Source organism: Rhyacophila brunnea, unplaced genomic scaffold, assembly GCF_057557595.1.
Source record: "Rhyacophila brunnea isolate RB1 unplaced genomic scaffold, BYU_Rbru_1.0 scaffold_6, whole genome shotgun sequence".
Classification (NCBI taxonomy): domain Eukaryota; kingdom Metazoa; phylum Arthropoda; class Insecta; order Trichoptera; family Rhyacophilidae; genus Rhyacophila; species Rhyacophila brunnea.
This window is the reverse complement of record NW_028233276.1, coordinates 16752005-16768791: the sequence shown is the minus strand read 5'-3', so window position 1 is coordinate 16768791 and position 16787 is coordinate 16752005. Positions and strand designations below refer to the sequence as shown.

The 16787-nt window shown below is 35.8% G+C and overlaps 1 long non-coding RNA gene across 3 annotated transcripts in view; it reads left to right on the top strand.

The window, feature by feature from the left end:
* LOC147065305 (uncharacterized) overlaps nt 1–16787 on the top strand; it is a 156179-nt gene that overhangs the window by 105234 nt on the left and 34158 nt on the right. For 2 of the 3 annotated variants that reach the window (XR_015071742.1, XR_015071743.1), the window contains exon 4: nt 4531–4578. This is a non-coding gene — a long non-coding RNA (uncharacterized LOC147065305). Of the gene's footprint in view, nt 1–4530; nt 5956–8585; nt 9217–16787 lie in introns of those variants that run through there. The other variant, XR_015071741.1, reaches the window with a different exon arrangement.

Here is a 16787-nt window from a genome sequence, read left to right as displayed (position 1 = left end):
TTTCACCTCATCTCAAGCAGCCTTATAACTTTTATGAGATAGAGCCGCCGAAAAAACTTGACTTGTACAGCATACGCTCTACCACTCTTTACTCTACTCATATTCTGGTTCCCTCCAGATGCAGTTAATAGATTTAAAAAGCAAGGAACTGTGGAGCAACAAATTCACAGATCTGACCAGCCGCTTGGAAGAACTCGAATGAGAGAAATCCAATTTGATTTCTCAGCACAGGTAGACAGTTATAAAACAACTACATAAAATAGAAACAATAATATTTGATACATGGAATAGTTTGCCTGAAACATAGGTATAACGCGTTAAAAAAACTAGCTTTTAGTATTCTCACAATCTTTGACTCTACATGTATAATATATGCGAAAAAACATTCTCATCTATGAACCAAATAAAAAATAAACTTAGAAGCAGAATAACGGATGAAAATGTACAATATGTATTCAATTAAAAATAAGTAACTATTTTCCAGATATATTAAAGCTATCAAAAGCGATGCATGGGCACCGTTCAATTTTTTTACATATATGCGGCTCTCTGGTACCTTTGTTATCCTGTTTCCTTGACAATTTGGCTCTTCTCACTTGACAAACTGCCGACCCCTGGCCTAGTCCTAGTCACTAGTGTATGGTTAAAAATCCTCCGGGAACGGCATACACGTTACATAACTCCACGATATGCACCACACTCGAAAGTGGGAACTCTTTCAAGCCCCACTTTTGCATCATATAAGCACACCTGGGATGACCACACCGAGTTCGGTCCAGACACGCTATATTGGGCTGGAAGCTCGTCCAGCGGATCCACAATTAGACAGGAGTTCCTCATACCAGATGTTAGTCAGTCACGTCGCCAAATATCCTCCTGCTCGCTTTTAGTCTAAAACTGCTCCTCTCTTGCTCTCCAGAAAGGATTCCTTGTGCGAAGACGCTTAGTTGGTGGAGATGTTATGTTTGCATAGATACAGTGACGTCCCTATACAAAATGGCGCCCATAGGCAACGCCATAGTAACACCCCATTTTTTATACAGTATTTTTTATCATCCGTGCACGTGTCGTTTCTGGTCACCATGGACGTCGAAGGGCAACGGCAACGGGCAAATTCCTTAATACATTTTGTGTCCAACCATTGAGCTGATTTTTTTATGGAAAGATATTTTATTATTAGGTACTAAGTTTATGTAGGTAGCTATTTCTATATATTATACCAATTGATTCTCCTCGATTTGCCGCCCTTCGAATAACTGCCGCCCCCAAGCGACGCTCAATCTGCTTACCCCTACGGGGACGTCACTGCATAGATAGAGCGTTCTTTAAATTTTTCTTATAGTTACTACCTCAATGTGGCCATGTTTCGCACAATTGGAAAATAGGTTGACGATGAGTTCAATGAGTTCAATGAGTGTCCAAAAGAAAACCAAAATATAATTTCCACAACGAATGGGAAAATAAGTGTTTCATTGTGATCTTGAAAGGTAATCAGTGTTGTTTAATTTATAACGCCTCAACTTAAACCTAAGCACAGCATACTCGGAGTTGGACATGCCGGATATGACGAGGAGTGAGGAACGACGACCACTTCCTGGCCTGGCACCTTTACTTTTCGTGGATTCTATCATCCAGTGGCGAAAAGTAGAGGTATGCTGTTGAGATTCGATATAAATAGTGCACACTAAACTTTGTCAGTCAAAGGTACTTATTTGTTTTCATTTAAATAAAAGTACAAATTGTAGATGGTGCTGGTTAGTTTTTAAAATCGAATAAAACATTGCCCAAACCAAACCATAATTGGTTTAGTTACCTATGCTATGGTCGATCCGACAAAAATAGTACACATTTTTTCAGCCATATTTATTTATATTTCATATTGAAAATATTGTTAGATACCTAGTTTTTTTGAATCTCATTAAGGTCTGCCTACTAAACCAAGCCATAATAAATAATATTCTTCTTTCTATAGAATATCCAAAGTTATGTATGATATTATAATGGTAAATTTCAGATAAGTATGTTATATAATATCAACGAATATTTTTAAACTAGTATAGGTATTGTAGCCTGGCTTACGCAGGGTTTAATTGAATTTTAAAAACTAACCAACACATTTGAACTCGTAGTTCAATGAAAATAAATTCTACGTATGATGATATGACTGACAATGTTTAGCGTGCACTATTTATGTCGTATATTAAGGCTATACCTCAGCTGAAGCATGGTCTAACTCTAAAAAGATCGTAACTATGCGACGCGCGGATTGTGCTAATGACGCGTGCCGAACGGAACATAATTTGTCATAAAAATTCAACATGCGTCCATTTAGTGTTATGTTTATTGTTATTTTAGCAATAATAATAATATATTCATTGCATGTTTTCTTTTTCGAGTGCAGGATAACGTTTTTTAGTCATCTTTACACGATATAAGAGTATATTCTTACGAAACCATCACAAAAAAAATCGACGTGCTCCCACGTCGAATACCCCTCGCCGATTGGCGACTAAAGCGAAATTTCGTATTTATTATGATATAATGAATATTTATTGTTTGCCGTTCCACTTATGTGTGCTCTTCAGCATACCTCCACAATTCGCCACTGTCGATGAATCACAAAAGAAAGTGCGTCTCTCTAATAATTAATGTGTATGCGGATTCCAACACCCGGTCTATAAGAACTATTTAGGACTTTAGGTAAAAGTAAATTCTTTCGGGGCGTTTTGTAATAAATTAATAATGTAGTTAGATAGGCTCTTATTATGTTTGTTGTGGCTCGCTCGGTTCAGTAAAGTTGAGAATCAGTCTCGAGTCAAGTCTAGACTTGTGGCCAGACGGCGTTCAGTGGCGGCCGAAACTTTCGAATGCAAAATTTCGCAACGGAATTATTATTCGCTGCGAAACTTTTTCTATGTCAACGACCTGGCGATGGCGGTGTCGAAACTCTTGCCTATTCCGACGTCTAACTTCGGTGTACGGCGTACCGGTCGATTTGCGATATACCTATGTAGGTACTATCAGGATTCAGGAATCTCTACCAATCACAGATTAACGATTTATTTGACCGATTTGACTTACTACTTGAACACAGCACTTAAAAAAATGTACTTAAGTATATTATTACGGACACATAGTAGATCAATAATATACCTATAAGTACTTTCATGCGGAACCCTACCACCATGGAGCGAGACTTTGAAGCCAGTTTTAATTTAAATTACATTCCTACCATAAAATTTCAGAAATACGATGCCCACGCGAGTGTCTTAAAAGTGACCAATAGGTACTTATCGAATGCGCATTCCATAAACGTCAATTTTTTTATTGCATATTATGACGGATAGTAATTGAAAATGACATTTTTTAACATGTGTTTTAAGTAAGTAGGTATATTATCCTGTATTTCTCCACACTCGAGGATTGTAGTACCTTCTTACACCCACACCCAGACGGTAACCCACTTCCTTTAATTTTGGTGTATCCAGAGTGTACTGTTTTCTGTGTTTCTACACATAAATGCGTTCTGCGATCAGTGGCATGAATTTGTAGAACATTTTTGTATGAATAGAGTCTATAAGATTTACGCAGAACGTAGAAAAAAGATGTCCCGCCAGTGCTCCAAAAAATGTACAATTAATACAATAACGATGATGTTAGACACAATGACTCATTTTTGTTAAAATTGTGGACTGACTACTTTCTGCATAACTACACTCATCGTTGTCTCTCATTTTCTTGTAGGTGTCACGTATTTCAGTCGAATTTGATCAATTCTTAATTAGAGCGTTCTTTTATGATTGTTTCTCGGATATATAGACTTACAATTATTATTAATATAAACATAGTAATAGGTAGTAGACTAATTTACAAATATGTAAGATTAACTAGCATTAGTTATAGGATCCATAAACTTTTCCTTTGTAATAATATGTTGGTACGTAGGAACGTACTCTATGACAACATCTTCTTGGCTACGTGTTAAAACTGTGAACTAATATGCTCCTCCCATTTAGTCGACAACAGCGCCTTCCTTCACGTAGCCATGAAGATGTTGTACAATAGGTATGTTTATGATACCTTTACCTATCTAATAATGTCAGAAATTATGTTATTCAAATTTATTTATTTTACATTATGATGATCATAACAAATTACAAATTCACAACACGAATTAAAAAAAAACTAACAAAAAAGTGTCAATATTTAAACTATATTTTTATAAAAGACAAGAGTACCTACCAAATATGAATAACAATGGTAAATGGAAGTACACCGAGTGAACTAAGCAGACCGTATCTAAAAAAAGTTATACAACAACGTCCACCTAAACTCAACTCACGTAAGCGGAATATATCAATATCCAAAGCGGTTTGATTAAACACAGTAATTGCCCCCCTCCCTCTAATTGGCATTACGGTGATTCATCAATACATAATTAAATAATATATAATTCGTGTTTTGTATAGGTATTTCCTAATCAGTAAGTACCTATCTAATTCTAATAAATATATTTTCTTTTTTTTACAGGATCTGTCACAATATTTTGACCAACTCTTCTAATTTTCTGACTAAATGGTAAGTTTTGCATGTTTTATTAAATTATACTTAATTCGATAATATATTTATCATCTGAACACTCAACACAAATAAATAATTACAAAATACGTTTACCTACTTTCTACATTACCTGTGTAGGATACAGGTGCCTTATTGAGTAAGTAGGCATAATGTAGATCAGGGTTTTGAACCACGACCCAGATTAGGGTATGTAATAGTTTGCGTTTTGTGGACTAAGAAAATATTACTAAAATAGCACATAAGTAGGTAATAATTATGCTATATATAACTAATTGTTATATATAGCAATCTGCACAATTTTGGGCCGTAACCCATTGGTTAAGAACGCTAGATGTGAATATGAATACCAAATGAATAATCTAAATGTGACGAAATACACCTACATAAAGCTGCTGAAAACTAATTAATTATTGTCAATATACCTATAAAGGAATCCATCAGGAATTTTGGATTTATATTCCCTTTGAAATGGACCAGATTTTAAATATTAAAATGAATGAGTGGCTCAGAGTAGGTACCTACGCATTGTCATCAAAATGTCAAAAAGTAACTAATGTTGTTAGTATGTGTACGTTTTGATACCAAAGTAGATATTAGTCTGTCTGTAGGTTGATTGTATACCGATAAATAAAAAAAATCGGTCCAGCAAAATTATACCTTCATACATAGTTACATAACCTTCAAATACACAAATGCCTCTAATGGCTATTGAAAAAATAAATCGGCTTAGAAATCTATCAGCAATAAATCAATGCCTCGACTACCGTTCAAGACTTGTTTTAATAGACCGACTTGATTGAGGATAACGTGGGAACAATGGACACCATCACCGCCATCTTTAGATTAATAAAGCCTCAGCATAAATTTTTGCACAAGCAACGAGTGGTCCACTTTTCAGCTGTCAAAATCAGATCCCAGATTGCTTGACATATTGATTCGCCCTTTCTCGTGTCAAATTGAATTATAAAAAAATTCTCAAATCAAATATATTAACTATGTATCAGTGTTATTTATAAATAGTATACATTCCTGTTATTCATCAGCCGTCAAAGTCAGACTAGTCCTTCACACAAAAAACCGGTGGTAATATCGATTTCCAAAAAATAAGTAGCCATTGATCTATGTATTACATTTGTAGAAGGTGTATTAATGTTAGTGTATTATTTATCATTTAACTCATCTATCCAAATCAAACCATTCCCTGTGTCAAGTGAACACGACAGACGCGTCAGTATGAGCACTCTATAGACAATGACAGGTCATCCATAGACAACGGGAGGAGCGGAAAGATAGGCCAGTCATGAATGTATCGGCATTCTCTTCAGTCGGCAATGACACCATCCAAATTGGTGAATATATTTTTTAATAGGTAAGGTATTGACGGGGCCCTCTACTGCCACGGCTAGTTCCAAGGGTTTGGAAGCAGAGGTTGTCAATGCCAAGAGGAGTCACAGGCCAAGGTCTTCAGATGGTTGGTAATCAGAATAAAACTCATAGTCGGTAGATGGTCCATATATTGTTCAAGTTCACAAAAGTTCACAAAAGTTCACAATGGTTCATCATATTATAATTATTAGTGTTCAAAAAGTTAATATTATTCACATAAATGTTCGAAGCACAGTATACGGTCATCCGTCAAATGATAAAGTACATTAACACTCGTAACAAAGAAATATTAATTCGGAGAAAAGTTTCATATATTAAACTTGGATTGTCAGTCAGGTTCGTGCGACCCGATGAGAAGCAGTTAAAAGTCGAAAAGATTTAGGGCCTCCGTTGAGGAACCACTGTACGAAACTATACTTCTCGTTTGAAAATACTAAAGTACCAGATAGGTATTTATGTTCGAAAATTATTCGCGAAATTTTTCTAAGTCGGGGTTAGGTATTTATAAATGATTTCTCGCGCCGAAACGACAGAGTCCAACTTTAGGTATTTTACCCGCAGGAGGAAAGGGGGAGTTGGGTGGTCCCAAACTCCTGTGCGACTTGCACAAATATATAAATTTGTATGAAAATGTCAGACCGACGTCCAGCGTGGACCCGGCCCAGGAGGCAGTGAAAAACTGGATACAGGATTCAAAAATCCTGGGTTTTTATTTGAATCGGGAGATTTCATCCCCTAGGACGAGCGTTCTACGGGTCAAAAATCCGCATATCATTTTCACTATGAGATTTGGACTTAATCGATTGCCCCGCGAAACCGCAAGTCGCGAGAGAGCTGAAATCAACTGTATTCGGTGGGCGCGGGCTGCCGGTATAAATCCGTCGTCGCGGTATCCCGCCGAGCGCGAGATTTCACTTAGCTCTTCATACAATGAGTGCGTTTTTTAGCTTGTATTGTATTTTTAGATTTTAATTAACCAAGCGAAAACTCAACGCATCGAAGAGTGTGATACGTCAATCTGCTCGTCTCCGTTCAAGCTAGCATATGAGTATACACCCTGCGACGTAAGTCTCTCCCTGGCTGAGCGGCGGGAGCCACAAGTTCGGACCCATAAGTGGGCCGCCCACGCGCTACGCGTACATTTATGATAAAAATTAAAATTATTAAAATACTAGGCCTTATTCTCTATGCATACATATAAATGTTATATCTAATTAACTTATAATTAAGGCGGTAAAATTAATGAAAACTGACCTGTTTCTGAGCCCTATATCTCGCGAACCTTTATGGTTACGCGTACTATGGAATAACTGAAATCTTCGCGGTCCGTAGACGCGTACGTCATTTTAAATTTTACGTTGATCGGACACGCGCAGCTCTAGCTATCATTAATAATGTGTTTGTATGGAGGTCTCGCGGCTGTCACAGATTGCGTAACAGGGACGGGGCTCCACACATGAGCCGGTCGGCCGCGGTCGCGGTCGGGATAGGGAATTGATCCAGTTGTGCGAGGGAGACAACTGTCCGGTTACCGACTGGCGAACGCAGCTCCAAGAGCCGGTCATATGTTACATACGACCCGCGATAAAAACCGCGATCCACAAACCTCACCCGAGTCTCCTCAAGACCCGAACAGGTCTCTTCAAGACCCTAAAATAAACGGGTCTCCTCAAGACCCGGAGTAAAATCGCACACGTAAATTCAGAGAAACCTTCACCAGAGACCAAAAATAGAGACGAAGGGGATAATGCTAAACGTATGTGAGCCCCATAACCATTGAAGGATGATCCAAAGTCAAGTCAAAAACCGCGGGGCAGTCGCGCGCGAGATGCGTGGATTACGCGTATGATATTAATATGGAAGTGATGAAAATTAGAAGTCAGAGGTATTCAGTACCTCGTGAATGTTTTAGATGCTATGTAGATGCTATGTATTGAGCCCAGGTCTAGATCGATTCTCGTCTAATTAACTTAATTAAAATATTGATTAATTATTATCTAGCTTAATTTCGCGGGTCTAATTATGTTAACATTATACTCTAATTATGGCTACAGATTTATATACTAATGTCGGTTTACAATTACACACGCTGACAATACCTAATCATCGCAATTATACAATACAAGCTTCATTTTCATTTTAATTACGTTATTACATTTACTCGAAGTCCAATACAGTATTATGCTATTTTAACATTTATATACCTATCAACTATTTATTTACATGGCAAAATATCTATTACTAACATGAAATACCTATTACTACCATCTTAATTAGGACACATAATCTTTGTACTACGAGCGTAGTTATCTTATTAATTTGATTTTAATTACTACTTTATTATTACTCCGTCGTTATCTACATTCTTACCATCACTCCTCATGGTCCTTGTGACCGACTTATCTCATCTACAGTTCACCCTGGGGAGCAGTGGGACCTGCTGGGGCAACTGTAGGACTTCCTCATACATCATACATGGCTTGTCTTTGTCGGGGGTCGTAAGCCTATTACTTTATAACCGGTGGTACATTGACTATTTTGATCAGATCGAGCGATTGGATGGTACCACTCCTTATGGGAGTGTCCTCTCAGGAGCACACTAATCGTGTTCGTGACAGTATCTAGGTAGATGCGTGCATTGAAAAGTGAAATGCATAGATATGACAGGCCCAGCACAGGTACATCTGATGTACCAAATATGCTATGATGACGTTCACAACAATACTGTTATGGTATTCCTAATATATTTTATGTGATCATTAAATGTTAACTTCTATGATGAGAAAAAATCATCATTATGACATATACGTATTTCCTATAAAATCTATAGATTATCAATGCAAAGCTCGCAAAGATACCCCAAAGCTTTCACTTTCGAACTTCACAGAGTACCAGCGGCACAATATGGTAATTATTTACGCCTTTGCGTTTAAAACAAACAACAGGGTATGTACTAATTACATTCACTAAAATATAAAAATATATGGTTTGAAAAAAATAAGTGATGTTCAGCATTTGATACTTTTGATAGCACCGCACCGGTAAACAAAATTTTATTAGTCGTCTTTGCCCGAATATACCCTATCTTAAAATGACCAACGCATCGATCGGCCTTCAAAAGTGTGACTATTAACCTTTTCGGTTTAAAATAATATATACAAATTTTCGCGCATTATTTAGATTAGATAACACAAAAAAAGGAAAACCGTATGGTGACGGTAAAGGAATAAAATAATATGGAATGTATACAAAAAAAACTTTAAAAGAATGTTGAACTATTCCTGGAAATATATGGGCGATTCTGTGAACTTGTTGAAACTTTGAATTTATTTCTGTGGAAAGGAATTCCGTAAATTCTAAGAATGGACGAGTTTTGGTAAAGGTGTTTTAAAAAAATCTGACCTACTTATAAAATAATAGGGTGTCTCAATAACTCTATCTTAACCTGGGGCAGGTACCTACCTACACTTCAATCAACCAAGGCCAGAGAGTCTGAAACGACTGTCCGCTTTTTATTACTTCTTCGTCGAAACCTCGTTGTTGAGGATGCTGGATAATTCGGCTGTCTAGCAGTTTTCTCTGCGGGTCGTTTTCGCGGGTCTAGGACGATTTGGCGCCGGACAACTAGACGCTACGCAATTCAAAAATAAATAGACGTAAGGTACTTATACGTAGGTACTTTAAAAAAATATTTAATATTATTATTTATATTTATTAATTATTATTATGATTTAATCTTTCGTGAGAATTTAAATATACACACGTAAATAATGATTTAATCCTGCATATGTTTAAGTTCCAACGAAAAAAGAGTTTTTTATTTCTATATAAAAACATTATGTTAAGAGTAAAATGAATTAAAACTAAAAGTAGTAGAAACTGATTAAAATTCATCGTCTACGTTCTGTTTACGTATCTACGACAGTGCGACGTCCAGTTGTCCCATTCCCGTTTTCGCGTATCTAAAGACGCGCATAGCCTGTCGTATGTACCTACTAGAAAACAATGATATTCTCAATTTGGCCAGTCTACCTGGTATTCTAACATGACACTTAACTCCAAAATCAACAAAATAGTGATACCTACATATTATGATAATATGTCGTATTCAGGCAGTTAAGCCGCGTTGACACGGTCCAAGTACGATCCAAGTCTACTTGGATAGGAATAATTAGAATGAAGATGTCTCATCCAAGTGACAGCTTCACACTATTTATTCATATCCAAGTGCACTCGTATGTGACATCTTCATACTAATTATTCCTATCCAAGCTACTTGGACCGCGTCCTACTCATCCAAGTTAACTTGGATAGGAATAAACAGTATGGAGCTGTCACTTGGATAGGAATAAACAGTATGGAGCTGTCACTTGGATAGGAATAAATAGTATGAAGCTGTCACTTGGATGAGACATCTTCATACTAATTATTCCTATCCAAGTCTACTTGGATCGTACTTGGACCGTGTCAACGCGGCTTTAATTATCCTGGGACTTTAACTATCAGGCGTGATAATTTTTAACACGGCACCTCTTGACCACGTTAACGGCTAGCTGTCAAAAGTCGTTGAGTAGCACAGTTAATACGTCTTAATTATTGATTCCAAATTCATTAGAATCAAAATTAAGTAAGGCGCAATGGCGTTTGTTAACAATTATTGTAGATACCGTCGTGTTTATGTTAATGACATTGTTCTGAGTGATATCCGCGTTATTTTGGAGTAATAAAAATAACGGAAACGTGTTAACTATTTAGCTACTTTCGAATAGCCCAGCCCTACTGGAATCCTGGAAAAAAATCAATGAAATAGGTACGATAAGAGTTAAGGGATAGTAATTCCATTAAGCATCTTCATTTAGGTACTTTTTCATTTAATAAAATTTTGGATCTTGGCCAACTCCTGAATTTTTCAATTAATTTTGACATTGACTCCAACAACATGAATCATTTACAATTAATATTGCAATAAATCAATTTTGATGTCAATTTCAAGACATTCTCTGCGACACTATTTTTCATATTATCAAAAAGGATACTACTTAACCACAGTGCCAGATTTATTCTTGAAAGGGCCCTGGGATAATACGTTTTGGGGGTCCAAAATTCCAAGGTACTTCGGTTTAATAATTTTAATTGCATCGTGTAAATTTTTATTGGTCTACTTCCTAACCTTGTTTTCATCTGGAGCACATTTATAGCTGTGTGGAAAAATGGAATGGCGGGCACATTTTTTTCCAATGAAACTAATCTTATAACTTTTATTTCTAATTTTTTAACAATTCTTAAGCTTTGTATTATTAACTAAGATTTAAATAATATGTAAAAACATTGTTAAATGTAATGAAATAGATAATTGAAAATACGTTAATAATAAAACTATAGGTATACCTACCCTACTGGGCACCATCCATTCTGCCCTGAGAGAAGCGGAAGATTGAGAAGGATGGAAAGTCTTGGTCGCTCAAAGGATGGCGAAATTCAAATGTGGTCACGATCCTCAGCCATGAGTGTACGACCGAGAAGAGATACCTAGCTACGAACGTAGTATATAAAAATGCATTGGATCTCCTCAATACAATTTTCATAGTCAGATTTGTATGTGGATTTTGTTAGTCTTACTAAAAAAAAAAATGATTTGCATCAGTGAGTCGCAATCTGTATTTAGAATTTATTGTGGTCTTTGTTATATTAAGTAATGATAAAATAATGCACAATTGAGTCCGAGGACCCACGCAAAAGTTATCGAGAGCGCACCAGCGCCCGCGGGCAAGGGGTTGGGAACCACTGGTCTAATAGTTCCATTGGTGCATGCCGCTAAACTATTATAATAGTAGTTAATTAGAATGCTCACGTTGCAAAAATAACTGCCGAACCTTCCTCAATAAGATAGGAATTTGATTCACTTTCAATTTGTATGTGTTTCTTTTGCGTATCTCTGCGATTGCGTGTTATAAAGATCAACGTCTGATATATTTGTGTATTGTAAATATTATTCTCCAGGTGGAATATACCTACGTATTTTGCTGCAATTGATTTCAATAATATTGCATATTAATAAAGTTGCCTTCCTAGATTTGGAGCGGTACTCCGACTCGAAATTTTTACAGGTTCCAGGGTTCTGGACTATATCCTCTTTCTATGGTAAATCCGGACCTGCTCACCCACAGAGATATATCCACCCCAACGGTACTTTTTATAGTTTAAATAGGGAAGGCAGTTATTGTATCAAATTTCTCATAAAACTAGGTCAAATTCGTGCGTGAGACACGATGTTTTTTTATCATGTCATACACCCATATTCGGATATTAATTTTTTGAGATATTATTTGATTTGGAAATGCTCTCACGGTGCGTAAATGCAAGCTGTATTGTGTTTTGAAAAAAGTATTGTAATAAAAAATGTATGTTATTTAATACCCCTACGATAATGTCGTAGTTGGTGGTTATTTAGGACGTCCCGCTATGATTTGTTAACATTTTTTTCCCCTTTAAAACAGTCAGTTATTTCTTACACATTGCATGATCGATGATTTTGTATTTAATTGTTTTAGCATTTAGATTTTTAATATTATTTAATTTTATAATAAAAAAACATACTTATAACATAATATATTGAAATCACGTTGTTTTGTTAGTCGATAATTATTTGGTTCGTGCTGACTATTTTGATATTCGTACCTATATATTAGATACCTAATCACATTAATACTATAAATATCTTAACAATAAGCAAGTAGAAAATTATGTGTACCTACCTTCTTTAATGTTTTTCACTGATACCTGATGAGTTCAGGATTGAATTAATCCAAAGAAGGAGTCTAACACCGAGCAATGGTACTTCGAAGAATCTGGTGTCCGTGCGTGCACGTGCACACTTGTACAAATTTGTCCGCAAAATGTTTCTAACCTCAACCCACAGAACAGATTAATAAGATGAGAGAGAGAGATGTGCTGGCCAGTATCGATAGACCATGACTTCGAAGCCACCTATGGTGTACGAATTAATGACAAGTCAGGCGTAAAATGCAAAAAAATACAAAACTCGCCTGAATGTTTTCAAATATTCCCAACATTGAATGCGCGTTTCGTTTACGTGACCAACGTTAATGTATATTACCGATGATTCAGACGTAATGATTGGAGATTAAACCATATTACTAGTTCTTCCAGAAGGTAATGCACTTCCCTTTATTTTTGTGTTTCTTGGTAATATCGATTTGTTGTGTACCTAAATTAACTATATACATTAAGCAATGACTAACAATATCATCCAGTAGTGTTGTGGGCCGGAGTTGACCAGGTCAGCGACACGGGACGTTTTTTTAGGCCGAAGCGCGAAATTTTCAAACAACACATATGTATATCAATTTTATTTACCGTTATGTAGATAGATAATAATATGTGGAATATATAGATATGCGAAGCGATTTGGTTGAACACGTCAATTGCCTTCCCAATTGGTATCACTTATTGTAAGGTAGTCCTGCACCTAGATACAAATATTATTCTCTCTATAAATATCAAAAATGATGATTTAGGCAGGGCTTAATTGAATTTAAAAAAAAACCAACCAACACCATCTCCAATTTGTATTCTAAGTTCAATCCAAACAAATAAGTATGACTGACAAAGTTCAGTGTGCACTATTTATGTCTAATTTCCACAGCCTACCTTCACCCTTAGCCACCGTAGTAGGTATAATATTCTGTTTGTATCTACCACCTACTGTAGATATTATCTAACTGACTGACTTTTAATGTGTTGGTCATCTTTAGGTGTGTGTAGTTGAATCATTAATTGGGGTAAAATTTGTAAAAATGTCTTCAGAACCGTTATGTCGGCGTAAATAATTTCTCAAGCTAAAAAATAAAAAAAACCTTAATAGTTCCTACACAGAATACAAATAGATAAAGGAAGAGCGTAAAAAATGGTTACTGAACAATTGATCGGCACAAAAAAATCATGAAATAACTCGAATTGCATAGAAAATGCATCGCAACGTTCCCCGTGTATCTTTGCAAAATCTTTCTCGCGGCTAGACCTCTTTGCGAGATGTGATCGATAAATAATAATTTTATTTTTAATAGGTACGTTTACATAATATTTAATGTGATTGCTTGTAATGGCTGTAAATTAATATTATTGTATCAGTACTGTCGTTTCGTTAGGGACTTCTGAATACATTTGAATACAATCCTTACATATTATGTCCAGGGTTTTTGTTTGCATTTTTTTTATTGTTAAAATTGATAATATAAGTTAAGTAGGTACCTACATACTTAACTATTAAGCATATTTAAAAATTTTAAAAGTCTAACTTCCTCAAAGAGTTTATTTTACAATATGATTGTTCTAGTGTATTTATGTTACACAGTTTTGGGGTTTGAAAAAATTTACTACACTAACGGGTATGCTCATTATTTTTCATAGATATTTTAGAGTTTAGATCAATAATTAGACCCTATTATTTATATTATTTTATACCTACCCAACGGTGGCAAAGACTCCTTACTAGGTCAGTAGGCGATTATTTAAAGGCTTGGGGGCTATAAAAATTTAAATTACCTAAAGACATTTCAAATGTATAAAAATACTGACGGATATTTATTTATTCGTCAAGAAACAGAGATTTATGATTCAAATACACATAAGTAAATAAATTGTATCCAAGTCTATCAAATATTCTACTAACATATGCAAACTAGCTGTAAATTCTAAAACTAAATCAAAGTTTTTTGTATGGATTTTGATGTAAAATGAAACGGGTAATGGATTTGCGTATTGGCTATTTTATTTTATGCACGGTAGGCAAACTCCGGGTGGCTTACCGGACAAGAAGTCAAACTAACAAAGCTGTAATTTTTTTATGCTCAAGTTTAATTCCCTGTTCCGGATCACTTTTTTGTAAAATATATATATTAGTTATTTTAGTAAGTACCTGTCTGTGAAATACTAATATATTTTTCGTAAAAATCGTAAAATACCTATATATTTTTTATGTTCAGTAAAATACTGAAGATGAAACAAAATTCATATAGAAGTCCCGTAAATTTGGCTACTTTTTATGTACTACGTGTACCTACACTGTATATAAATAAATAAAATACTAATGATAATTATTATTTTCAGTTACTATATTATATTATGATTTATGGTTTTTGTTTTATTTTTATCGTGGGAGCATCAAATCCAGTCAGTTCGTCGGGCCTCCGCGTAACTAAATACCCCCTAGGATGGATGCACTAATTCCATATTATAATTATTCTTTGCCATATTGTATCAAATAAATTCAATGTCTCTCAATATTAGTGAATTATGCTATAATAATGTCTAAACAGACTGGAATCGGTCCCCTTGCTGTTTTAAAGTTTCGTGATTCTTTTTTAACTTTTTCTCTTTTTTTAGAAAAAAAAGTGCTTACAAAGCATACGCTTGGGGAGATTATTAACTAACGGGTCGCAGTCGGCGTTGGTTCTAATACAATTATATTATCAAATAATATAATAATGATACGAAGTTGTAATTAATTTATAGGTAGGTACTTGAAGCAGGCGCACCTAAAAATAGTATGGGGCGGATCCATTTCAAATCACATAATATACATTTAATGAAATGGGTTTAATGAAATCTAGCAGGGTAACTCACCCCGCCTACAACTTACAACTTCTCGTCGATTAATCAAGCATCAATCGCAGACTCCCCTCCGCATCTTTACGGCTACATTCCCCATACCCAGACACTCAGCAATTTGAGTCTAAATGCGGACCTGTCGCATCTACAAGTGGTTATCGATTGCACGTAGTCTAATGGTCATAATTATTTGGGTCGTTAGTATCCGTTTGTGTCGTCCGCGCTATCTTCTCGCTTAGATATTGAATGCCCCAGATGCTTTCACTAATACGGGGTCTTCCACTGACACAGGCTCTGCGTGTCGTAGAATGACAGCCAAATCATCCGGGTCACTATCCTTAGTCATGAGGTAGGTACTGGCGAGGAAGAATATTTTGATTTTTTTTTCCGTCCCGGACCCGTGTGCGCGCGCCTGACTTGATGATTATCAGATATATAGCCTAGTTAGGAATTTGCGGACCAAGACATGAGTTATTTAACTTTTCTGAGCGAGCGATCGGAAATTTTCGGGCAGATAGTCGAAATTTTTCTTTTCAGAATCGGAGGGAAGAGGCTAAATAAACAGACAGCCCTGACCGCGATTTTGGCATTTCATTCCCCTAACTCCGCGAGATGCGATTTTGATCGAGGTCTCGCTAATATAAGGGAAGAAAGATTCTGTCCACAGGTAGACGTCCGAGCAACGTTCAAACTGTACCGTCCAGGTTACTTTACTGTCTTCGATATTCTTTTATTTCGTGATTAATAATCATCCTCAAAATGTATCAATTAATACTCATCTTTATTTACATCTACTCTATAATATTATATGTTTGATAAGAGTCTTATTGAGAGTTGATTATTACAACGTTTTTCTTAGCTCGTATTCTTATTTGTCCGGTACAAATCTTGCAATCGATTTTTAACTAACTTCCCCCCGACTAGCTAGACATTTGAACCTTTTAGAATATATCAGAACACGATGCCAATGCATTTTCTTAATACTTTTAGCCATGTTTAAGTAGAATTGAATTCATTTTCAGTTAATTCTGTTTTAAATGAAAAGTTATTTCGGAAGAAATCCGTAATCCAATCCACTATTATTGGTTGCTAGGGTCCTAACAACTAAATTATTAATATTATACGTGCGTTACCATGGAAGTCAATATGAGTGTCAAAATGATATTTCGACACCATTATCGGTTGCAAGG